Below are 16,277 nucleotides of genomic sequence, written 5' to 3' on the forward strand. Positions count from 1 at the left end.
AGTTGGGCTTGTAATAAACCCATGTCTTTTGTGGACTGGGCACAGAGGGGGACCTGTAACACTGATCAGTGGATTACATCACATCAGTGGCAAACAACCGAGGTAAAAGGATGCCACCTCTGTCAGAATGTTGTTGTTTTTTTTAAAAGCAGATTTTTAGGTCTAATGATAATTAACAAAAATTGAATTTGAAGAATTTAAATAAACATTTGGGGCAATTAATACTAAAAACAAAGTCTCTGATATATCTTGTCTTATGCCATGTAAATGCTCTACTGACTTAGACACTGTGGCAACCACAGTGTATGAACGCAGAGGCACAATAAATGATATATCTTGAGGGATTTATACATTGATGAGCCCCGACTGCATACAGGGGCCCTAATCCTGCATGTGACTCCATGTGAACAGACCTCAGTGTCTATGTGGAGTCCTTAATTTCCAGAGAGGGTGAACATAGTCCCATAGGAATCTGGTCTGTCCAGTAGTAGTTGTAATGTAAGAATTTCCCATTTATATGCTAACTGTAGAGAAATTAGGAGACGGAGCAGCAGGAAAGAAAGTAAATGGGAGGGGAAATATGTGAGAGTAGAAATGAAAAGTTATGAGACAACTGCTGTCACGATACTATCCTTGAAGAATTACCCCTAATTTATCATTTTATAGAGATCTTGCAGATCAGTAATTACTGAGGGTTCTTATTTAATAAAGGTGAGAGCACATGGGAGAATTCCTACTTACCCTGTTCCCATTGCCTCCTAGTGGAAATATATGGCTATGAATTCAAATATGAATCTAGGAGAGCTAGGTAAAAAGAACAGTTGAAAACAGATGGCAATAGTTATTACTGGCATATTCCCAGTTGGAGGCTCTACCATTTAGAAACAAGCATCTGTTCTACTTCCCCATTGCGAACTGGTTCTAACTCAGAGCTGTTAAAAATATGTAAGTTGCTGTTTTATTCCTTTTTTTGGTGTTTACTGACTTTAATGACTTGTATCCAATGAAAAGGACAATGTTTATCCAAGTGGCAATGGACTCAAAACACAGAAATACAGGTCTCTCTGATGTAGAACCTTGGATTGTAGAACACATAGGTATAGCTTTTATAAAAACCCCTCTTAAACTGGAAAAAGGGGGATAAAAGGCTGAAGCCATAGCAATCTGAGTCCTGTCTCTCTAATACTTGTACTTTCTTTAAGCATCCTTCTCTTTCCTGTAGCTATCAATAGATTTTTGAGTCTAAAGAGAACATGCATTTAACTGCTTCAGTGCTTGCCCAACCTAACCTGTACTGTATGTGGATTCAAACAAGTGATGGGTGCATCTCAAAAGGTCTGGAGCTAAATTTTGGTTTTAAGCTACAGCCCCAATTAGACAATGCTACTGAAATCATTTCTCTGCTCCACGTCCAGCAGAAGCTCCCAGAGACACTGTGCTTACGGGAGGCACTTCAGCAGTCTGGGAGAAAAGCAGCTGCTGCTAAACCTATTTCAGAGGATGTAGCATCCACTCTTATGAGCACAGACACAAGGGTATATCAGCCAGTGTGGAGGGGAGATGGGGCCACTCTCCATTCTTCCCTTCCCCCTTTGGTGTTTCTGGTACTACCAGTGATTAATGGAAACCCCTCTAGTTTTCTTGGCTGGGAAGGCTCAATGTGGGTCTGAAGTTGGTTCTCATTTTATCCAAGATGGACTTTAAAATAAGGTTGAGCTTATTAAAGTGGTGGCTGGGGGAACCTACTTGTAGCAGAATATATCCTGACTATATATGTTTTTTAGCTCCATCGAAGATTTGCTGCAAACACTATTCAAAACCCAGATTTTTAAGAGAATTCCTATGAATATATCTGTCCACTTTCAGCCGCAACAGCTTACAACAGGCAATAAGCCATGTAACCTTAGTTTGTTGTGTGCATGACTGAAATCATGGTGATTGTGCTCGTAGGCTTGGGCTTCAATCCGGCACCTAGACCTGTGTGGGTGCAGGGGGACCTTGGTGGATATGGTTGCAGTAATACCTGCATGACCAGAATTCTTTCCACTGATTCCTTTGATACTAATACTTTGTGGGCTCCCAATTTTTTGAATGTTTGTACCCAGGACATGGAGAATGCAATAGATTTGTTGACTAAATGGTATTGTTAATATGCTTGCAGATTCTGATAGGGGTAGATGGAGTTGTGTTTGCGTGGCTACCTTTTTCTTTATGAAAGGTGGGAAGGTAGCAATGGATGACTGCTCATCTGCTTTGAGTATTCTTTCATGGAAGGTCTGACAGGGCTCTGTTGTCTGACCCCTTCTGTTCACTGTCTATACAAAGTGTTGAGGGAGCTTTTGAGATGGTTTGCATTGCAGGGTTATCAGTTTCAAGATGATACTCTGTTGTTGGCCATTGGCCTATGGTTACTTGGCTTTCCCAGTGCCTGGCTGAGTATGGCTTAGCTAGCTTGTTAAAGCTGCATCCTGGTAAGGCAGAAGTAATGCTGGCTGGCTGAGGGGAACCAGGCGATATGATGGCAGTCATAGATACTACTTCAGTTCAGTAGTTTGCCTACCTATTGTTAACCCAGTTCAAGCCCTAAGGATCCTGTTGAATGTTTAGCTGTTTATGGATTCAGGGAACAGCAGCAGTCAAAAGTGCTTCAATCTGTCTTGCACTTGTTGAGGAGTTCGGTATCCTTTCTTTCAGATGCCAGCCTCAAAAGGGTGATCCTTATTTTTGATGCCTGGAGACTGGATTACTGGTATGTGCTATTCCTCAGGCAACTCTGAGGTTTCTCAAACTACAGCTTTACCCAGATTTTATTTGGGGAGGTTATTGGAGAGATGGTATAGGGTTTGAAAGAGGAGTTATTTTGCTTACTCTAACATAGTTTTGGCTGATATTAAATGGTGTTTTTGATTGTCAATGTACCTACAGGCTGGCTGATAGACACATTCTATATATGGAAGTATGATTAAATAAAAACAAACACTTAATTGTTTTCCATTTGAAATATTTTGTATCCATGACATGTACTATCTTTTATCCCTGCTTTTGGAATCCCCCAGAGGTAGCAGCATCTTGAGGATAATGCCAGACATGACCTGCTCCATAAGGTAGGCTTGTTTGCTTCTTGAATTAACTAGCCTCTCACAGTACACAGAAACAATGGTCTCCTAGAGACCCATTAGCATCCCCTTATTCTGGGAAGGATCACTTTACATTTATAATAGCACACTTTTTGGGTATGTGCTATGGCCGCTGCCTTCTTTCCTGCTATGTAAAGAAACTGTTTTCTCATGGAAACATAATTGGTATCAAAGTATTTGGTCAAAAGAATTCTGGTCATGCAGGTATTACTGAAACGAGTTAAATTTGTGGATTGATTGTGGGTCAGTAGCATTCACACCCATACTGGCCAGTGACAAAAGCTACCTATTGCGACATATAACTTCGATTCTACAGCAGCACCAATCACGATAGTTTCCTCAATGTTAATACAACAGTCATATATGGAGTGCTTGTGTTACTGTTCTTCCGAAAAGCACCTGTATACAATCACGACTAATTTGCTCACACAGTTACTGCCACTTGTAAATGCCCTCATAGAAACTCCGTATGAAAATGGCCAATTGCACATACACTTGGTTATTTGCACGTGCAATTGCCATGACTGTGTTCACACCAATGGCAATTAGCCATGAAAATGTATGTGCATATTTGCATACACACATTATATATCCATGCAAATTATATATAAAACTTTGTCCATGATACGCAAAATGGCTCAGCTTTTAATCCAAAAGCTGCCTTATTCTGCAGTGTGTTTAGTGGACTGTGCATACAATCATGGTGGAGGTGGACATGGTCTGTAATACTTTGTTTACAAGAATATCTTTCTGGTAATTGATGTCCTACACCCCAATGAAGTCTGTTTTCAATTTTCTGTTTGGCAACACTGTGCACTCTGGGTTTCAATCTATATTCCTCTTTGTCAAACAGTTGAGTTGGTTCAGAAGAGTGTGAGATGCCTCTTCTGTCTGCATTACTGCAACTGCATTGTTTTTATTTTTGAACTGGGTTCATATTAGTTCTAACAAGAGATGTAGGTGCCTCAGTAATGTGTTACAGTACTTGTCTTTGGGCTGTGTACATGCAATGTTGCATCAATTGAACTAAAGCTGCGATTTTTAAATTGATTTAATTAAAGCAGCTCAAAAACTTGTGTGCACACTTATTTCAGCCAAAGGAAGGCTTATTTTCTTTTAGTTAAAGTTGATTAGTAATAGGCTTAAGCTAAACTGAATAAGCCATTTTTAAATTGAAATCAAAGTGTCTACAAAGGTGTTTATACCTGTTTATCTAATTTGATTTGAAAACTAATTTAAATTAAACCAGTGCAACTTCTGTATGTAAACAAGATTAAAGATGCATTGTTGGTCTGATATGTATAGCTGTCTCATGTAGATGACAATACCCTGGCAGTTTGTCCAGTTTGTGCCAGCAGCATTAAAGAATATTAGAGTTACAAAACCTAGCTGGCTTAGTTGAATTTGTTTTTCATTTGCCTGGTTCATTTGAAAGTTTTGCAACTAATTCCAAAAGGGTTGTGTCCAAACTCTGATCTCCATACAGTGAGTAAAGAATGCACAAGAGTATGCTGTGTGCGTAACAGCATTCACCACAGACTGTCAGCAGATTTTGAGACTGGAACTTTCAGCACTGGAATCTGGTCTTCCACTTGAGCTACTGAAATAACTCAATTAGCAGATGGCAGTAGTAGGTTATCTGCAATGTGTATTGGCCAAAAGAGTGGACCAAAACACGCTTCACAAATGTATCATACATGCATGCTTCCTTTGCATAGATGTGGAATTTACTCAAAACCTAGGATATAAGTCTTGACTCAAGTGCGCAGCTCAAACATTCTCTATAATGGGCAGAATCAAATGCTGGGATTTAAATCTGGATTTTGCACCATCTAGTCTGGGAGCATTCAGATTCAAGGTTTTGTTTGTCCATTTTAGAAAAATGAAGTTTATTATCAGGTGTTTGGTGCAGGTTCATCTCTGCTGTTATAGCATGTGCAGTACTATGATGACCCTATTATTTGACAAGTTGTAATACCGTGCTAGAGACTGAAGAGTAAGCAAGACAGAAAATCAAGCTATAAAAATCACCATGGCCAGATGATCATTGGTGCCTATAAATGATGATGAGGACATTTTAAAAGCAGAAATAAATAGGTAGGCTATATATTTGAATGGCCATCCAAAATAGTAAGATCTATCTGCATGCAAATGAATGGGCAGAGCCAAGAGAATAACTTGTAATAAATAATGTAGAGTTGTGTGTCTCTTTTTATTCATGTGTATGAACAGATTGCCACTCTCTTCAATGTATGTGTTGTTTGAAATTATTAGTCAAATTTCTTCCTGTGCATTCCTAACTCTGACTTGCACTTTGAATTTTCAGCAGCTACTTATGATAGATCAGCTGAATCCATGGTATTGTTTCTGTCCTGGGATGGATGGGTGAAACACTCTTAAAATCAGGTTCCTGGTGTGAATGCTTGTGGAAGGTGCATTTACTTTCATGAACTTTAAAACAAATGAGCCTAATGTATTTCACTAGTACAAATGCTCAGTGTGCAAACAATTGCACGAATCTTCATGGAAAGAGTACACAAGAGGGCTGTGAATATGGCTAGTGTGAATTCTGTTTAAAATTCAAATGAATGCCGCTAGGATTTTTTCCCTCCACAAATCTCTCAGCTCTCTGTGTTTGATCTCTCTGCTTTATCACTGGAATTCAGTGCACTAAGAATAGAGCTTAGCAGTGTGTAGAAGAAGCAACAGCTTTCCATTCACTACAGTTTGCAAATGAAAAAAATAGTGCAAAAGCTTGATTCACAGCCACAGGTGCAAATGGCACTGACACTCTTGTAGATCACCAATAGAAGGGATAGATGGCAGATGTTCTGCCTCATGCTCTGGGCTATGCTAGTGCAATCCAGTATGACTCATGGTTGAATCTACACCTAAATGTTAAGTAGGAGGCTGTTCTTTAAAAAAAGAAAAGGAGTACCTGTGGCACCTTAGAGACTAACAAATTTATTAGAGCATAAGCTTTCGTGAGCTACAGCTCACTTCATCGGATGCATTTGGTGGAAAAAGCAGAGGAGAGATTTATACACACACACACACACACACACACACACAGAGAACATGAAACAATGGGTTTATTATACACACTGTAAGGAGAGTGATCACTTAAGATAAGCCATCACCAGCAGCGGGGGGGGGGGGGAAAGGAGGAAAACCTTTCATGGTGACAAGCAAGGTAGGCTAATTCCAGCAGTTAACAAGAATATCAGAGGAACAGTGGGGAGTGGGGTGGGAGGGAGAAATACCATGGGGAAATAGTTTTACTTTGTGTAATGACTCATCCATTCCCAGTCTCTATTCAAGCCTAAGTTAATTGTATCCAGTTTGCAAATTAATTCCAATTCAGCAGTCTCTCCTTGGAGTCTGTTTTTTTTTCCCCATGGTATTTCTCCCTCCCACCCCACCCCCCACTGTTCCTCTGATATTCTTGTTAACTGCTGGAATTAGCCTACCTTGCTTGTCACCATGAAAGGTTTTCCTCCTTTCCCCCCCCCCCCCTGCTGCTGGTGATGGCTTATCTTAAGTGATCACTCTCCTTACAGTGTGTATGATAAACCCATTGTTTCATGTTCTCTGTGTGAGTGTGTGTATATAAATCTCTCCTCTGCTTTTTCCACCAAATGCATCCGATGAAGTGAGCTGTAGCTCACGGAAGCTTATGCTCTAATAAATTTGTTAGTCTCTAAGGTGCCACAGGTACTCCTTTTCTTTTTGTGAATACAGACTAACACGGCTGCTACTCTGAAACCTGTTCTTTAAAAAGCTCTGAAGACCTACCTGAAGGGTTTCTTATCCCTCCTGTAAGCTAACCATTTTGTCAGTGGTATTGGAGATGAGCTTCAGAATTAATCCTGGCACATACCTGTGGCTCTTTCTTGATGCCCACAATGTGTCAAATTCTGTGGTCCTTAATCAAGTAAAACTCCTATTAAAGTCACTGCTGCAGCAGCCCTTGCTCCATTTTGGTATTATCCCTTTGCTTTCCAAATTCAGGCTTGGTTATCCTGTGCCAGTGGCACTGGCATTATGTCTAATTGTGTGTCTGTCAGAGCTGGGGCTGCATAGACAAGCAGACTGATGCAATTCCAGGGTAAGCAGAAGTTACTTATGTATTGACCTCAGCAAGTGACTCGTGGTTCCTGGAATGTTTTGTGAAGTCTGTATTGTGAGTAATACTGATCTTTCCATTTCCTACTATTCTTCAAGGAGTTGCTGTCATTAACCCTGAAGGGAACCCCAAAAGATCTCCAGTTTGGCAGTAGTGGGGAAATTGTTTGAGATCAGCTTTGATTATCAGTTTAAATTGGCAAGTTATGTGATACTAATGAAGTAATAGTGTAGTGTAGTGTAGTGTTGTTTGTTTGTTAGAAAACATTGTAGTTTTCTAGCACCTTGTATTTATTTTTATTTCTAGGCTTTCCTACAGCACTCATCACAGTTGACCCTTAGGGCTTTGTCTACTCAAGGAAATTTACCAACATTGTTATACTGGTAGAGTCCTACTGGTATAACTCCCCATGTGGACATTCTTACTCCACAGTGTTCATATGAGGAGTTATACTGGTATAACTACATTGGTATAGTTATGCTGGTAAATTTCCACATGTAGCGAGTCCCTTAGCAGCTCATAGCCATTGTGATATTTGTTTTTGCTCTTAAGAACCACTGTTCACTTGCTTTCATAAAGCCTGGTCCATCTAGCTCAGTATCCAGTGGTGAGCTGGAGCCGGTTTGCACTGGCTCCCAAGAACCGGCTGTTAAATTTAGAAGCCCTTTTAGAACCGGTTGTTCCGCGAGGACAACCAGTTCTAAAAGGGCTTCTAAATTTAACCGGCCAAAAGTGGCGCCTTGGGTGCCGACTCCACGGGTGCCCCAGCCCTGGAGCACCCAAGGAGAAAATTAGGTGAGTGCAGAGCACCCACCAGCAGCTCCCCACCCTACCCCCGGCCCCAGCTCACCTCCGCTCTGCCTCCGCCGCCTCCTCCCCTGAACGCGTCGCCCCGTTCTGCTTCTCTGCCCCCCCCAGGCTTCCCGCGAATCAGCTGTTCGCGCAGGAAGCCAGGGCGGGCTGAGAAGCAGACGGCGGCTTCGCACTCAGGCCCAGGGAGGCGGAGGTGAGCTGGGGCGGGGAGGCACTAGGGCGGCTGCCGGCGCTGCAGCAGGTAACCCGGTACGGGGGAGGGCGCAGGGGAACCTCTCCTCGGCTCAGCTCACCTCCGCCACCCTGGGCCTGAGCAGGAAGCCACTGCCTGCTTCTCAGCCCTCCCCGGCTTCCCGCCGAACAGCTGATTGGTGGGAAGCTGGGGGTGGGGGTGGGGCGCAGAGAAGCAGAGCGGGACAGCCCGTTCAGGGGCGGAGGTGGGGTGGAGGTGAGCTGGGGCCAGGGGTGGGGTGGGGAGCTGCCGGTGGGTGCTCTGCACCCACCACATTTTCCCCGTGGGTCCTCCACCCACAGAGTCAGTGCCTAAGGCGCCGCTTTTGATGTGATCAGTGGGAGGAGCGGCCGCTCTCCCCGCTCCCCGCCAGCTACGCTCCCCCGCCCCTAGGAGCCAGAGGGGCCTGCCAGATGCTTCCTGGGAGCTGCCCCAGGTAAGCACAACCTGGACTGCTGACCTCACCCCCCCGGTAGGTGCCTCTGGCTCTTAGGGATGGCACCCACTACTGTGGCCCATGAGACCCTCCTTCCCGGTTCTGGGGGCAGTCAGGGGACAGGGAGGGGGGTGGATGTGGCAGGGGTCCGGGGGGGGACTCAAGGAATGCAGGGGGTTGGATGGGGCAGGAGTCCCGGGGGGTGGGGCTGGGCAACGACCCCCTCATGAGGTGAGGAGGGAACCAGTTAAGATTTTGGCAGCTCATCACTGCCAGTATCCTGTCTTCCGACACCTGGCACTGGCCACTGCCCCAGAAGAAATGAACAGAACAGGTAATCATCAAGTGATCCATCCCCTATTGTTCATTGCTTCTGGCAAACAGAAGCTAGGGACACCATCCCTGCCCATCCTGGCTAATAGCCATTGATGGACCTATCCTCCATGAACTTATCTAGTTCTTTTTTGAACTCTGTTATGGTTTTGGCCTTCACAACATTCTCTGGCAAGGAGTTCCACAGGTTGACTGTACGTTGTGTGAAGAAATACTTCCTTTTATTTGTTTTAAATCTGCTGCCTATTAATTTCATTTGGTGATCCCTAGTTCTTGTGTTATGAGAAGGAGTAAACACCACTTCCTTATCTATTTTCTCCACATCAGTCATGATTTTATAGACCTCAATCATATTTCCCCTTAGCCATCTCTTTTCCAAGCTGAAAAGTCACAGTCTTATTAATCTCTCCTCATACGGAAGCGGTTTCATACCCCTAATCATTTTTGTTGCCCTTTTCTGCACTTTTCCCAATTCCAGTATATCTTTTTTGAGATGGGGTGACCACATCTGCACACAGTATTCAAGATGTGGGAGTACCATGGATTTATATAGAGGCAACATGATATTTTCAGTCCTATTATCTATCCCCGTCTTAATGATTCCCAACATTCTGTTCACTTTTTTGACTGCCGCTGCACGAGTGGATGTTTTCAGAGAACTAGCCACAATTGACTCCAAGATCTTTTTCTTGAGTGGTAACAACTAATTTGGACCCCATCATTTTATATGTATAGTTGGGATTATGCATTCCAATCCAATGTGCATTACTTTGCATTTATCAACATTAAATTTCATCTGCCATTTTGTTGCCCAGTCACCCAGTTTTGAGAGATCCTTTTGTAGCTCTTCACAGTCTGCCTGGGTCTTAACTATCTTGAGTAGTTTTATATCATCTGGAAATTTTGCCACCTCATTGTTTACCCCTTTTTCAGATTATTTATTAATATGTTGAATAGGACTAGGCCCAGAACAGACCCCTGGGGGACACCACTATTTACCTCTCTCCATTCTGAAAACTGACCATTTATACCTACCCTTTGTTTCCTATCTTTTAACCAGTTACCGATCCATGAAAGCACCTTCCCTCTTATCCCATGGCAGTTTATTTTGCGTAAGAGCCTTTGGTGACGGACCTTGTGAAAGGCTTTCTGAACATCCAAGTACACTATATCTAGTGGATCCCCTTGGTCCACATGCTTGTTGACCCTCCCAAAGAATTCTGGTAGATTGGTGAGGCATGATTTTCCTTTACTAAAATCATGTTGACTCTTCCTCAACAAATTATGTTCATCTATGTTCAATTATGTCTGACAATATTGTTTTTTATTATAGTTTCAACCAGTTTGCCCGGTATTGAAGTCAGGCTTGTAATTGCCTGGATCACCTCTGGAGCCCTTTTTAAAAATTGGTGTCACATTAGCTATCCTCCAGTCACCTGGTACAGAAGCTGATTTAAATGATAAGCTACAGACTACAGTTAGTAGTTCTGCAATTTCACATTTGAGTTCCTTCAGAACTCTTGGGTAAATAGCATCTGGTCCGGGTGACTTATTGCTGTTTAATTTATCAATTTGTTCCCAAACCTCCTCTAGTGATACCTCAATCTGTGACAATTCCTCAGATCTGTCACCTAAAAAGACTTGAGCAGGTTTGGAAATCTCCATCACATCCTCAGCCATGAAGAACGATGCAAAGAATTCATTTAGTTTCTCCACAATGGCCTTATCGTCCTTGAGTGCACCTCGATCATCCAGTGGCCCCACTCGTTATTTTAGCAGGCTTCCTGGTTCTGATGTATTTAAATTTTTTTTGCTATGACTTTTTGAGTCTTTGGTTAAGTGGTCCTAAAATTCTTTTTTGGCCCTCCTAATTGTATTTTTACACTTCATTTGCCAGTGTTTATGCTCCTTTCTATTTTCCTCACTAGGATTTAACTTCCATTTTTTAAAGGATGCCTTTTTGCCTCTCACTGCTTCTTTTGCTTTGTTGTTTAGCCACGGTGGCTCTTTTTTGTTTTTTTGGATGACTAATTTCCCTCCCAAGCCCCAAAATGAACAATTGTAGGTGATCTCTACTGATTACAAAACCATATTACCCAGCAGGTGCAAAAGGGAGTTATGGGGAGGCAAATAGTCTGAGATCTGGGTCTTAACTCAGGAGAGTTGGAATATGTTGTTCCCTTCCAGCGAAAACAAAATTCAGGCTAATGAAGATGAAACATTTAGTGCTAGGGGTTGTTTGTATTTTTTTACTAGGTTGGTTTGTTTCCAAGGAAATTTTGATAGAATCTCAAGCTGGAACTTTTTCTTATTTGTAGTCTGGATTCATTACAAACTGTTTTATAGAGCTACCATATTAAATATAGATGAAAGGAACTTCACACGGTAAGGTTCCTTCCTATGAATGACAGTTTGAATCCTTTGACAACTGCAAATTAATATGATAGTATTAGCTTGTGAATTAGATGCACTGTGGTCAGCTTTAGATCTCATCGAAAATTGGCCAGGGTAATTTTAGGCAAAGGATTTTTCTCCATAGAGGCCCCCCCTAGAGGCCTTTCTTCTTTGCTCAATACACTGTGCAAAGGGCAATGTGCTTCTTCCAGAAGAGTCCTTCCAGAAGAGTCCTTCATGGTTTCCAGACCCAGAGGGAAGTAATTTGTACCTTTCGTTTACTGGGTGCACTTTATTTTCCCTTGTGTGCCTTGCAGCTTTGATGGTGGGTTGCTTTGGATAGCAGTGCCTTGACTTGAACTTCTTGCCCTCCTGCCTGGGTAGGGAAGTCCCAGTCTTGCTCCCTCCTACCCTGAGCCCAAGTCAAGATGCAGGGACGCAGTGCAGGGAGCAGTTTTACTCCCCTTCTAGCCCTGCTATGAGGGTCATACTATGGTCTGAAGAGGTCTGACCCTATCTAACGAACCCTCACAACAATCCTCTGAGATGGGTAAGCATTCTTATCCTTATTTTACACAAGGAGAATGTGAAACAGGGAGGTTAATCCAAGGTCACACAGCAAATCTGTGCCAGGGCTAGGACTACAATCAAGGTCTCCTGTCCCCATACCCATCTTTTATCCACTATATCATGCTGCCTCTCAGGATCCAGAGCAATCTTTCCTTCTCACCTTAACCGCTGCCATCAAATTGTATCATCATCACAGCAGAGAGTTCTCATTTCAGGAAGACCTGTTTCTCTAAAACTGGCTGTGTCGATTTCCTTAAACCCAGAGAAATACATAAAAAGAAAAGGAGTACTTGTGGCACCTTAGAGACTAACAAATTTATTAGAGCCTAAGCTTTCGTGAGCTACAGCTCACTTCATCGGAGCTCACGAAAGCTTATGCTCTAATAAATTTGTTAGTCTCAAAGGTGCCACAAGTACTCCTTTTCTTTTTGCGAATACAGACTAACACGGCTGCTACTCTGAAACCAGAGAAATACATGGCACTGTCTTTACTACAGTCTCTTAAAGGAGAAGCAAGCTTTGTGTGTTGCAAGAAGGAGAGGGTGGTGTTTTTAAAGGAACGAGCTGTAAAAGGAGGTGATAGGTTAAGGCGCTACTGAGAAACGTTTGCATAAAATCCGTGATTGATTCATGAGAGACATCACAAAACAAAAATGGAGGAGGAAACGCTCCCCCTCTGTCCCCTTCCCAAGAGTTCTTATTTTTCTGTCGGAATAGCCTCATTTAACGGAACACATTGTGTTCAACCTTTCCTTTGCTTTTTTCCCTTCCTGTAAGTCTCATCATACTATTTTATGCCTAAATAGTTTATTTATTTTAAATGCCTAAATTTGAGTTTTGGATGTAAACAAATAATGACCTGACAGCTGGAACCCTGATATCCTCTTATTCCACCCTGCCTATCTGTAATCGTAGTGATTCAACGCCTTTAGGCTATCACCAGTCTTTTTGTACAATGTATCAATTAGGGCCCATAAAGAACAGGGTTTTTCGCTTTGTCTCTTGTAACATATTGTTTAGAAATGTGTCCAGAAAGGGCTTAGGAAAAAACAACAGGGACTGAAAGCCCAGCATTGTACATTCTACAGTTCTGCTTGTCTGTTTGGTTTCCTTTTTTTATTTTATTTTCAGCCATCTGACCAACCTCGCCGTACTGTGTTCAGCAGCTGAACAAAATACACAGGGCTATAGTCAGAAGTGCCCACTCATTCTTCACTGCTTTTATGACAAAGCTGTCCCTCCACATGTCTGTCTTGGCCTCTGACCCTACACGTTTACTTCAAGTAAACATGCCAGATGGCAGAGAAAAGTGGTAGGTCAAAGAACAACCCTCTGGGGGTCAGGAGTCATGAAATCCTTCTTCACAAAGCAAACTTAAAAGCAACAATTTCAACAAATGCCTTAGAGCAAGTTCTCAGTTGGAACTAAAGGAAGAGGGAGGAAAAAAAAAAGCTCAACCCAACTCTCAATTACATATTTTGCTTTCAGTGTCTAATTGGCTATGTTAGCACTAAAAAAATTATAAGTGACAATGGGGACAGATGGACTGGATGTTTAGATTGAGAGGTGGAGGCAGGTCTGTAGCTGGAGATGAGCATTCAGAGTTGGACTGTGAATATTATAACAAAACCCTGACATCTTTTTTCTCTGCCCCTACCCCTCCTCCACATGGGCATTGTTAGAGGGTGAGGGATGAAGTGACTGCAATTGTTGTTAAGTGTATTGCCCTTCCTTTCACAGTAGAAAGAATCTGAAAAAGAGGACCTCCCTAACCATCAAAAGTCACATGCCCCCAGCATCATGAGATATTACAGTGATTGGCATGGTAGAAATGACTACGGTAGAGAGTGAGATCTATATCCAGTTTATTCCCCATTTCCACAGTTAGGCACCTTGGTATTGGTTACCCAGCAGTTCCTGGATACACATTCCCTAAAACAGCGTTGCCCATGTCTTCAGCCTGAATCCTGGGATTAATGGTGCATAACACACCTTCAGACCAATTTTCAAATGTGCACACTTCAGTGAGCTAGTGAAATTCCCTAGCTAAGCAAATATCCATTTGAGCTCTAGATGCTGATTTGATTATCAACAGGTGGAATTGGATGCCCCTAAATTTGAAAGCGGCATTTTTTTCAGATGCTAAAAATAATTTGACCCAAGTGGAGAATTAAATATTCTATTATGTGAAAATAAGTGTTGTAAATAGCACTGTCATAAATATAAAGGGAAGGGTAAACACCTTTAAAATCCTTCCTGGACAGAGGAAAATCCCTTTCACCTGTAAAGGGTTAAGAAGCTGGATAACCTCGCTGGCACCTGACCAAAATGACCAATGAGGAGACAAGATACTTTCAAAGCTGGAGGTGGGGGGGAACAAAGGAACTGGGTCTGTCTGTGTGATGCTTTTGCTGGGGACAGAACAGGAATGGAGTCTTAGAACTTAGTGAGTATTTTAGCTAGATATGCATTAGATTATGATTTCTTTAAATGGCTGAGAAAATAAGCTGTGCTGAATGGAATGGATATTCCTGTCTTTGTGTCTTTTTGTAACTTAAGGTTTTGCCTAGAGGGATTCTCTATGTTTTGAATCTAATAACCCTGTAAGGTATTTACCATCCTGATTTTACAGCGGTGATTCTTTTTACTTTTTCCTCTATTAAAATTCTTCTTTTAGGAAAACTGAATGCTTTTTCATTGTTCTTAAGATCCAAGGGTTTGGGTCTGTGGTCACCTATGCAAATTGGTGAGGATTTTTGTCAAACCTTCCCCAGGAAGGGGGGTGGAAGGATTGGTCACCTATGCAAATTGGTGAGGATTTTGGGGGGAAAGACGTTTCCAAATTACTCTTTCCCAATAATAAACCCAGTTAGACGTTTGGTGGTGGCAGCGAAAGTCCAAGGGTAAAAGGTAAAATAGTTTATATCTTGGAGAAGTTTTAACCTAAGCTGGTAAAAGTAAGCTTAGGAGGTTTTCATGCAGGTCCCCAAACTGTACCTTAGAGTTCAGAGTGGGGAAGGAACCTAGACATGGTGGCAGAGCGGTGGGATTAACTTGAAATCATTTTGAGATCAATTTGAGATTTTTTTGAACCATAAACACAGATTTTAAAAGGGAATTTTTTTTCCTTTGGGCTGCTGGGAAGCAGATTTCCAACTGGAAGCAGTTGGAGTTTTTTTCTCTGCTTTGGGGCCAGAGCAGAGACAAAAGGGAATTGTCTTTTGTGAGCTGGAGTTTTCTGCACCTAAAGGCAGGGTAAAAAGAAAAGGAGTACTTGTGGCACCTTAGAGACTAACAAATTTATTAGAGCATAAGCTTTCGTGAGCTACAGCTGTTAGTCTCTAAGGTGCCACAAGTACTCCTTTTCTTTTTGCGAATACAGACTAACACGGCTGCTACTCTGAAACCTGTCATAAAGGCAGGGTAGTTAACCTCCTGCAGGGAAATTCACAAGTCTTCACAGACCTGAAGATTTTTGCTTTTTGTTTTTTTTTTCTTCTTCTCATAAGAGCAACTAGAGGGGTTTTCTGCCTATTTGCCTGGAGACAAAGGTGTTAGGGTTGTTTTTAAGGATTTCTCTGTAGGCTGACAATCACTATCAGAGAATATAGGTATCATATTTCAGCACAGCAAAATTTTACAAGCCAAGTTTTTTGTTTTGATTTGTTTTCTTTCTAACTCTCGGGTGTAAAGTTAGTTAAAAACAGAGAGGTTAGGATGACAGACTCCACGGTTCAACAAAAGCTGGAATTAGCCAGATTTGAGGCTGAGGAAAAACAAAAGGAATATGAAAGACGGATAGAACTCATGTGGATAGAGATGGATGCACATGCCAGGGAAAAAGAAATGGAGGCTGCCCACAGGAGGGAAATGGAGGCCAGGACAAAGAAATGGAGGCAAGGGACAAAGAGCTGGAGGAGAAGGAAAAAGAGAGGAAGCATGTGGAGGAGGAGAAGGAAAAAGATAGGAAGCATGTGGAGGAGGAGAAGGAAAAAGAGAGGAAGCATGCACTGGAAATGGAGAAGGCAAAGGCTCAGCAGAATATACCAACAAACCCTAGCAATCCTTCTCCAGGTACCACTTCCCAGAAAGTTCTCCACCTACAAGGCAGGCGTTGATACCGAGGCCTTCTTAGAAAACTTCGAAAGGGTCTGCCTTGGGTACAGTATCTCTACAGACCAATACATGGTAGAGCTCAGTGGACCCTTAGCAGAGGTGGCGGCTGAAATGCCTAAG

General features: G+C 42.3%; 1 long non-coding RNA gene across 3 annotated transcripts in view; it reads left to right on the top strand.

Moving 5' to 3' along the window:
• Positions 1 to 16,277, top strand: part of LOC122460352 — a 102,734-nt gene that overhangs the window by 7,405 nt on the left and 79,052 nt on the right. For 2 of the 3 annotated variants that reach the window (XR_006281606.1, XR_006281607.1), the window contains exons 2-3: positions 2,695 to 2,749; positions 3,057 to 3,104. The exons of the other annotated variant lie outside the window; for it this stretch is intronic. This is a non-coding gene — a long non-coding RNA (uncharacterized LOC122460352). The remainder of the gene's footprint in view (positions 1 to 2,694; positions 2,750 to 3,056; positions 3,105 to 16,277) is intronic. 3 annotated transcript variants of the gene reach the window in all.

This window comes from Dermochelys coriacea, chromosome 5 (genome assembly GCF_009764565.3).
Source record: "Dermochelys coriacea isolate rDerCor1 chromosome 5, rDerCor1.pri.v4, whole genome shotgun sequence".
NCBI classification, from domain to species: domain Eukaryota; kingdom Metazoa; phylum Chordata; order Testudines; family Dermochelyidae; genus Dermochelys; species Dermochelys coriacea.